A 10,312-nucleotide genomic window follows, 5' to 3' on the forward strand; every position below is an offset into this window, starting at 1 on the left:
CTCCCTCCCTTCTCTAACTCATACTTTGAACACACTGAATGGGTTGTCTTAAAAACAATCCCCAAGGAAATTCTGCAGCAAAACGATGTAAACAGAAAATTTTGTCTTGAGTTTGCCACTAAAACTGATCTAAAAGAGAGCGCAGAGGTGGTATCTTGTTTCCAGGGTCTTTGGCTCTCATCCCAGGGCTTCATTTGAGACTGTGAAATAGTTTACCATGCCAGGACTTCCAGGCGTCCTGCAATGGAGCCAGAAGCCTTATGTAGTAAGAGCTATGGAATTTAAGTTATAGACATTCAAGTTTGTCCTATAGTTACAGCTGCGGTGTAGCTGGTATCAAGGCTGTGCCTGGGTGCACACCCTGTGCTTTTAGGCATTAGTTCCCTGGGTGGTCCCAGAGCTCCCAGCTAGTCTCTGTGGAGGTGGCACAAGGGACTGATCTGAGACGAGGTGCCTGAGCTCCCAGACACCCTCACAGCAAAGCCTTTGCCTAATTCTTGCAAGAGGAATTGGGTGGGAGTCCATGTGGGAATTTTGGGCAGTCCCAGAGATTCTCCCAGGCAGCTCCTGCTGTGCTTAGATCATTTTATAGACACTATTTGGTGTGTCAATGTGTTAGTATGTAGGATGAACAATCTGGCCATGTTCAGGACTCCCCCAAGCAGTACCTGCTGCAGAACTGGCACACTTACACACTCATGAGCTACTTCTAAATAGTCTAGTAGAAAATGTTCCTGCAGATGTAGAAATGGTCATGCAGAACAGCCTTCTGCACGTAGTAAGGGATAACATAGATAGTTAGGGGTTGTTTTGCTCATAGTTTAAGATAATCTATAGCAGGTCATGTAGGACCCCAACCCAGCTGGACTACAGGAGCTGAGCAGGATGGCAGTTCAGGGAGCCTCACCCAATCCAGCAGAAGACACTGTTGCAGGAACCCTCACAATAGTGACTCCATTGGCCTTGTGGATAGTGAGCCAAACATCCCATCCAAGAGATGTGATTTCCCATGCGAGCATTACCCTATGCCAAGACCCCAGTAAGTTAGGGATTTTCTTAAAGAAACAAACACTCTCCATGAGACAACAGATGTTACACATTTGTTGTGCAGATGTGCAAGACTTGAAGGCTTAGAGCTTTACAGTTCTTTCCATCTAGACCTTCTTGTCCAGCACTGCACCAGGGATCGTGGGAGCCCTGCAAATGTCAGCAGGCATGAACCTGCAGAGCTCCTAGACTATCTGCAGAAAGGCACACAAAAGTCCGTAAGTCTTTGGTCTTTTGGGGCTGGGGCTGTCTGGCTGTTACAAACCCTGGTGAACATTTACAGCTGTTCAGATTTATAAATGTTCACACTGATTTCAGTACCACTGCCAGCAGTGGGTCCAGAGAGCTTCCTGGCAGTGAAAGAATTTGAATACAGTATTGTATGAACAAAATATTTAAAAAAAAAAGATCCTGCCACCAAATAATGTTGTTTTTCAGTAAGCTGTAGCTGCTACCCTCACATAGGGCAGAGGAAAGCTGTGAAAGACTAGCAGGAGTCAGACTTTTGACTGCTGTCTAACAAGTGGATCTTCATTCTGCAGCGTGTGGTGCATGTCCCCATGCAAGACCTTCTCCAGGTCTTTACACTGTGCTCCAGGACTCACCCTCCACTGCCCTGGATCGGTGGTACCGATCACCACGTGGGCCCCTCCATGGGGCTGGAGTTGTTTTGCTAGACTTCTCCCAGCTCTGCTGGTCGCACTTCCCTACTTTCATTCTATCCCAGACTCAAAATAACATTGAAGAGTCTGGATCAAAAAAACCCTCATTCCTATAGGCTCAAAACAGCACTATCTTTAGGAATTTTGTATTCTCTGGCCAAGCACACACTCCAATTATACAAGCTTATCACTGCTATCATGAATGCATTTTTATTCTTATAGTAAATGCACAGCAATCATGTTTTTATTGTTTATGTTTTAATAATGGATTGCCACCCAGAAAAAAATGAGAAACACTGCTGTAGGCAACTGGGAAGTGATCCAGAGCTACCCTCCTGTGTGTTCTTGGTGCTGGATTTCAGAGGCTCATGCTTATTTGTCTCAGTTCAAATCTAGTAAGAAAGTTATTCTGTATTTGCATTTGCATGAAGGAGCATATCCTGCTAAAATCACCCCCTTCTCCCCGCTGTGTTTTGTCTCATTACATGTGGTAGAACCAGATTCCCGAGGAAGTGTACTTGGTTAAATAACTGCAGTCACTATCCCACCAGTTGTTAAACACATTGTGCAGTTTCTAATACTACTCTCATTTTAACAACCTGATTTTGATTTATACTAAATAAAACCCCAACACTTCAAAAACCACCCAACCTTTGAAAAAACACTTGCCATTAACAGTGTGTTTCAGTACAGTCTAACTAATATCACCTACTGAAAGACCACACTTCTTATACAAAGATGCAAAAATTTCACCTTCACCTTAATTTTAAGAAGGATTCAGCCTATTCCACCCTGCCAGAAAATTATTCAATATGTTCCATGCTAAATACGACATTTAATTCTGGAGCGGAGTGGGATTAAATATATAAAAATACACCTGGTTAGTATGTTACAGATATTAGTCATGTACAGGAAGCTCCTACCACCAAGAGCTTTAAATCTCGGTAGACCCTTTGGGCAGAAGCAGTGACAGTGGCAGCACTGTCAGTGGGGGCGGGATACATAAGATGGATAGGACAGGACAGGACAGAACAGGGACAGAACAGGACAGGGCAGGGCAGGACAGGACAGCCTGTTCCCTTATCACATAACCAAGAGTGTGCAAAGTGTGGAAAAGCAAATGGGGATGTGGCTTGGCAGTACTGGGTGGTGAGGAAGAGATTACCTCTAGAGGTTCCTGCATCCTCTGTGACTTTCTCACCTTTTAGTTCCACTCTGGATATTGAGAAATGTCATTGTCTAGCTCATATGATAGTTTCCATTAAAGAAAGTCAAAGTACTTTGTGAAGAAAGTCAGTGCTATTGTGCCCATTAATGGATAGGAAACTAGAACACAAACCAAGGATTCATCCACAGCTACACAGCTGGGCAGTGGCTTTCAGAGCCTGCTGGCCAGGGCTTATACACAAGAAAACACTGACATAAAGAAAAAAAACCAACACAACCAAACCACAACAACAGAAAAAACTCAAAAAACCCTACCAACAGCTATGCCACTTAGCAAATTTCCTTGAGGAATCTTCCAGGCAGATGGGAGAAGTGCTCAAACATCTCTCTTAGGACCCATCATGCAACAAGCGGGATTAACAAAGGATGCTTTAATGTCACATAGCCAGTCACCTAGATTTCAGTGTCGAATACCTTCACAGTTTTTCAAAATGGCATTTAAAGCATCTTTGTGTGTGATTTGTAAACATGGTGGGTTTACTTCCAGCAGAAATCTCTGATTTAACAAAGAACTGTGGGTCCATTTTACAATGTTAACAGTGAATGGATCTGTTGTGTGTAAAGGATCTGCTCCTACCCTGCCTCACACACCTTCCCTGCCTTGCTTGGGTCTGGCCCTACTTTTCTTTCAGGTGATTCCTGCCCATGGAAAGCTAACTCAGACTGATTACACTAAAATAAGAACATACTTTCAATGTTTCCCTCCTAGACCTGCCTTCTAATTTGATCTGGGCAGATAAGCACATTGTTGTAATTCCCCCAAATGTGATGGTTCCCATCTTAATTAACTGTAGGTACTTTGCATCTTATTTCTAGAGCACAAGAGAAACATCCGAGAATCAAAAATATACCGAAGCTGATTCTCTTTTCTCTGAGATCAGCCTTCCATTGCCCTCCCTGGACTTACACCTGATTTACAGTGCTGTGAGAAGAAAACTAGCACAGATATCATCTGAAGCAAGAGGAGGAACTAAGCCTTTGCAGAGCTCAAAAGTGAAACAAAAAGAATATGGCGATGCCACATACACATGCAAAAAACATAATAATATTATAGAGGACCTGAAGGTGAGCACTATTATTCCCAGTGTTCCAGTGATAGCTTTGTACTCTCCCGTTCCTCAGTGGAGCAGGCTTTCCGCCTGTCCACACATTGTCTGTGCAGCACAAGACGTTTCTTTGGAAATCCACTACTTCCCCTCCTATGTAGTTCTGCTATGCAATGAGTGGGAGCAAGATCCCAAGTGCTGGTTTGCAGCTCATGTTCATTGCTACAGTGCAGAGCTCAGACGGGCTGCCTGACCTCTTTGCCCTCTCTTGCGATGGCGATGAGGGAGCAAGGCGCTTCTGAAGCACAGAGACTCTGGACATCCCTCCTGCGTGGAGTATCAAGTTGCTGCTCTCATGAGGACGGGGAGGTAGGGGAGCCTTGCTAAGGTTCTGGAGGACTCCTAGGGAGCCCTTCTTCTCCAGCAGGACCATGCTCCTTCCGCCTCTTGGGCTGGGGGCTCCTCTTGGGAGACAAACTTGTGCTGAAGTCGTAGCGTGAGCTTAGCATCATTTTTGCAGCACCAGTCTTGGAGAATTGCCTGTTTCCAAATTACAGACTCCTCTCTTCTTTTCCCTTCTGTTCCAGCAGACAGCCTCTGTTTCCCACCACTCTAACCGGTTGATTTATGGCCCTGGGAGCGGCATGGAAATGGGAAAGATGACCTTAGTTCACCTGTGCCAGGGTACAGCTGGAGCTCAAGGCTACAGAAGGAGCAAACTAGCTTTTCTAGCCGAACTGCTTTGCACAAAGGAAGCAAACACTTCTGGCACCCACGCAGCAGCACAGCCTCTGTCCTGCTGTGGAGCAGCAGGCTGCAGGCACAGATGTCTGGGGACAGAAGAGCAGCAATACTGCAGGAGATCCTAGGGCAGGAAAAGCCCAAAGACCTCATGGACACTGTGCTTCACAGGTGCCGTAACATGAGTGGGGTGAGGGGAAGGGCACCTCCAAGTGAGTCTTACAGTAACGCACAGGATTTGACAGGTCGAGGGCATAGGGATGAAGTCTTTGGGCTGCGGGGTCAGAACCATGTGGTTGTAACACACAATATATCACACCCCTGCAGCATTAAAAAAAAAATAGGTTAAGACCAGGAGAGAACAAAATGGTAAAAATGCTTTGGTTGCTTTGACACCCGACTAGATTAACTTGTTTCTGATGAAAAGGAAAACCAGCGCTGAAACAGATTGGATGAAATCTGGAGTTCCACCACCTTTTTCCTCATTATTTATTATATGTTCAAGAATTAACGGCAATGCAAATCTCTGATCTTGGTATTCAAAACATCTTAGGCTTAGCTTAAGGAGTTGAGGCAGATCAGTATGCAAGAGATAAAAAACTAATTCAAGAAACTGCAAAGTGACAAGATCAAAGTAACTTGGAATGAAAAAGTTAAGAAACTAATGCACTGAAAGAGATCTGCAGAGCAAGTGCAGGACACCAAGACAGGAACACCTCTACTTTGCTGTAGTGTCAACACTGTAGTTTTGAACCTTTATTTTCAGAGTTTGTTGGGTTTAGTTCTTTCTTAAGATTGCTTGAAGCCAAGGCAAAAGTTTCTAGGGTTCTGAGCTTGATCCTGCCTATTTTAAAGTAATTTTAAGGGTAGCAGGAACTAGCCCCAGATCTGTGCACACAAGAAACCTGAATGCTTCTTGGCACCCGCTTCTGCGTTCACTTGCACCAGAGTTGTGTTTGCAGAAGGGAAACGTTCCTTTGCAGCCTGGCCCATTACTCCCCAGCTGTGGGAACATTTTCTCAGTTTGCCTAGCTAACATGTGACTCGGGTAGGTGAACATACAGATTTCACACACATAATTCCTTCATGTACGCACAAGTAGGTTCCCGCTTTGAAAAACTGAATGCATAAAGTGTTTGCTGGCAAAAAGCTATGCATTAATTTTATTTTTAAATGCCATGATGTGTGTAAAAACCTGGACAGCTTCAAAATAGGAAAAGAAAAACAATGCTTTCATAGTTTTGAAAATAAGCCATAATGCAGCCTCCAGGTTATGAAGGTCTTCAGGCATTCTTGACATCTTCATAACCCCACCAGTACCAATGAGTAATGATTGCTGAATACTGACTTTAAAGCCAACAGGCTCCCTCGACACTGAGGAAAGGGTGGATTGCTCGGGGTGATTAGGCGGGTTGCCAGCCCCCCCACCAGCAATGCCTTTTGCAAGGCGTGACGCCAGCCAAGCGAGAGGTCCCACCACCATGCAACAGGGACATCTGCATCAGGGTTGGAGCCTGTCCTGTTGCATCCCAGCGTGCGTAGACATAGGAGGGGCTGCCATGGGGGAATGAGTAGGGTTAGTTCAGGCACGTTCCTCAGAAAGACTTACTTAAACTTGGCTGCTGCAGTGTTTGGGATCACTGGAGGAACTGGACTCCCTTCCAGCTCTCTCATTACTTGTCAGGTTTCCAGCACTGGGCTTCCGACACTGGGCTTCCTTCCTGTCTAGATCCGTCTGCTGAGCTGGTTGGTGTCAGGGTAACAAGACAGGAACGTCATCATCCAGACCTGATTTTGTCTAACCTCTGTCATCTGAAACATGTTCAAGGATCACAACCCTGTTTCCAATTTAAAGGAATTTTGGATGAGCGGGCTTTGAGCTATTGTTGCTATATGGTAATGCAAAAAAGGAAGAAAAAAAGCACTAGAAGGGTTCAAGCGTCTCCCAGAAGCCCTTCAAAAATTACATCTCTGCTACAGAATGGCACAGACAGTCATAAAGAAGCCACAGCTATAGAAAGGCTCTCTTGTGTCCTTACCTTCCCCGCCTGGCAGCAGGGTGGAAGCTGTGCTACCTGCACTGCTGCCTGAGTGGTGACCTTGTATATGTGGCCTTGCAATGTTTTTGCTGTCAGGAGGCCAGTTTGTTTACGTAAGACATGAACGATGACCTCTTTGCCTGAAAACAGGAGGAAAAGAACCAAGAACAGGCAGTGTTCTGACTCTGTCTCCAGTAGCCCCTCTAGTAAAGCTGAGCCTGAGGAACCTCCTCAGTGTCACCCTGACAACCCTTTCTGCATTGCTTTTCCTCTATTTTTGTTCCTGCGTGCACGCACAGACCACAAACCCCTTCCCCTTGCTTGGGCACTCAGGCAGTGCCTCAGACATTACTGCTGTGCTTCTGACCTGGACATGCTTTGGTGCTCCTTGTCCCGGGAGGCAGTTTCTGTGTTCTCCAACCCCCTCACTTCTTCCAGTTCACTGAATTGCTTCTTCCATGTAGCCCCTCGCCTTTAGCTGAGCCCACAGTCCCCCACAGATCAAAGACCTATTCAACAGCACTTATTAGCATTATTTCGGCTAACAATTTGTTTATACAGCATGAGTGAAAGGGGACCTAATCTAGTTCAGGCTTTTACATGCTGCTAAAATAGAAATGGCAGAAGATGATTGTTTGACTTGTTTAAAAGGGTCTACTTTTCACAGCAGACCCTTTCAGAAGGGCAAGTGATGGAAAGAGATTTTTGCTAAGCTTTTTCTGCACTGGAAGCCTTTCTAGTGACTAGAGATGGGAGTTTGGAAGTACTGAGTGCTCTGCCCATCCCACCGCACATCCCGGCTTCCTCGCAAATAGTCACACTGAACACTGCAATTGCAGTGTGGGTATTTGCATATTATGTCAGAAATATCACTGTCAGGAGAAGTTTGTAGCTGAAATTAGGAGTCTGCATTCTGCCATGCACTGGAAACCACTAGGGACCAGCAGCTGACTTTGGAGTAGCAGTTTTCTCTGTTGCAAACCTGAGCGTTCAATAGCTGCACACCCGATTAAACACTTGTTTTCATCTTCTGTTCCTGCTCCTGCTGCAGAAACCTCTATTTCAGAAACTACCCTTACAGGTGTAGTTAGCGGACCTGAGGCAGGGCTGCGGACAGTAATGTTGGCAAGGGTACCAGCAGAGAAGTCTCAAGTTCAGCAGCCAGGAGTTGCTCTTGACTCGGGGTACACAAAGACTCAGGGTACACAAACACAGTTATGAGCTTGCACTCCCAAGACAGGGAAGCACAGACATCAGGTATCAATCACACTGTCTCCAGGCGGGGAGACAATCTGGGAGACTGTTTGCCTTGGGCCTGTGCCTCAGCATCTCTTACACTGTCTTCTCACTACTTTTATTTTAAAGATTAAAACATCACCTCTGTTTTCTTAAAGCTCCAAGGTGGGGAGGAGGGGGGAGGAGGAGGCAATGAAAACAGCTGTAAAGACTTTTTAGTACCAGGGACCAATATATCGGATGCTGACCCTGGGAAACTTTATTATTTACCTCTGCTGGAATGGGAAAGGAAAATAGCTGGAACAAGCACAGCTCTCGGATACACGCGGTGCAATTGTCTATACAAGGCAGTTCCATGGGAACCCCACCGGAGAACGAGACACACTCAGCAAACACGGCCAAGTGCACAGTGTGCTGAAGGAGAAGTGTGAGGCATTAAACATTTCCTTTCCTTTCTCTATTACTTTTTGACAACAGGACAGAAACCATCTGAATATTTTTTCCTCGTAAATTTTCTGAAATTATTTGTCTTTAAAAAAATAATTGGAGACACATTTCCATTAGCAGCAGCACTGATTCTTTACTAATTCGTGAAGAAAAAATATGAAATAATTGGTAAGAAGTGATCCCTTGGGAAACAGAGATGCCTGATCTTATAACTCAGCCTGGTCACTTGGGCTCGGAGCTACACAGGAATGCGAGTGCTGTGACAGCCAGCATCGGAATATCCAATTTTTGCATGCCTGTCCATTCCTTCCCATCCTTCTCTCACCTACCAGAAGCTGCTGGAACTGAACAAGCGCACTCATTCACTATGCCTGGCACCTGGGAATGGGACTGAAAGAAACACCAACCCAAACATCCAGGGTGTTGCACATGAGCTACCTAAATTAGTCAGTGAGAAATGCTGGAGAAAAGGGTGTGTTACAGCCTTGTCCTGTCTAGGGCTTAGGTGCCTTGTTCAGGTTTAGCAGGACATGCTTCTTTTCACTCTGGATTCACAGCTCTGAAAACTTAATTATAGCTTTTCACCTTGCATTAATTAACATGAGAAATGAAGAGCCCTCTCTTCAGTCTGCTTTTTCTCTGCCCACCCGTTACCCTCGAATAACCCATCGCCTCTGGGTTCCCGCTCTCCCTAGGCACAGGGTTGCATTCCTACCGGGGAGGTGGGACCCGCGCACAGCCTGGGTGAGGCTGCAGACAAAGGAGGGTTGAGGCCTCCTTCTGCCATCTTTCAGATAGAAGGGGATACGTTTTGCGTAGCCCAGTGTGAGGGGCATGGACCGAGAGACCCTACTAAAGCAAAGCAAGCTTGTCCCAGGACGATCCCATTATGTAGGTCCCACCCACGCTGAAGAGGTGAGTCCCAAGCTGCCCAGCCCGCATTAGCCTGGGGTACTTGCGCGTACCTGGCAGCAAAACCCCGGTGTCAGAAATGAATGGCATCGCTTCAGAGAGGACCAGGGTGCCACATTTAGGGACCCACATGACTCACGTCGCTGAAATGAATGGGACTAATAACATCACTGGCCACCCCAACCTCCCCAAAGTGTTGCTCCCACATACACCACATGGTCCAGCACCATTGGAGTTTCCAGCCCTGCTTAGGAAGGAGCCACAGCTGCTCTGCAAGGAGCAGCCACAAAGGCAGTCCAGGAGGTGCTTGGTGCCTGTAGAGTCGCATCGCTGTGGGGCAGCATCCCCAGGCCTGCTGGTGGCATCTCCAAACCAGCGATGTGAAAGCTTTGTCCTTGCTGGTGCCTGAGTTGGAGCCTCGAGCCCCTCATCAGGCACCGAACGGCTTCCTAGGAGGAAAGCGAGCATGGGAAAAACTGCAAAATGGGCAAGGTAGCCTCCACGGGCCTTAAAAATTTGTAATCAAAGGGCAAAGAAAACAGTTTCCAAACGTGCCAAAGTATCCACGACGATCACTTGCCCCCTTCATCCTCCAAAGCCGCGAAACAGCTTGGATTCCACTTTCACACAGCCCAACTGTAACTACCTCTGTGCCACCTCTGAGTCCTAATCCACTTCATGAAAACGCCTCTGGGAAAAGCGAAGTTGCGCTTTCGTTAGCGCTTCTCCGCCGCCGGTTTCCTTCGCCTCCCCGCGACACCGCGGCAGCGCAGCCGGCAGCCGCCGCCGCTCCCGGCGGGTCCCTTCGGCGCCGAACGCCACCCCACCCTCGGCTCGAAGAGGGTCCCCGCGATGTGTCCGCGGGAGGGGCGGGACCCCCCCGGCCGCACACAGGCACACGCACCCCCACCCCCCCAGAGGCGCGGCGGCAGCGGGCGGCGCCGCCAGGTGCGCC

Source organism: Haliaeetus leucocephalus, unplaced genomic scaffold (genome assembly GCF_000737465.1).
Source record: "Haliaeetus leucocephalus isolate CR32 unplaced genomic scaffold, Haliaeetus_leucocephalus-4.0 Scaffold555, whole genome shotgun sequence".
NCBI lineage: Eukaryota > Metazoa > Chordata > Aves > Accipitriformes > Accipitridae > Haliaeetus > Haliaeetus leucocephalus.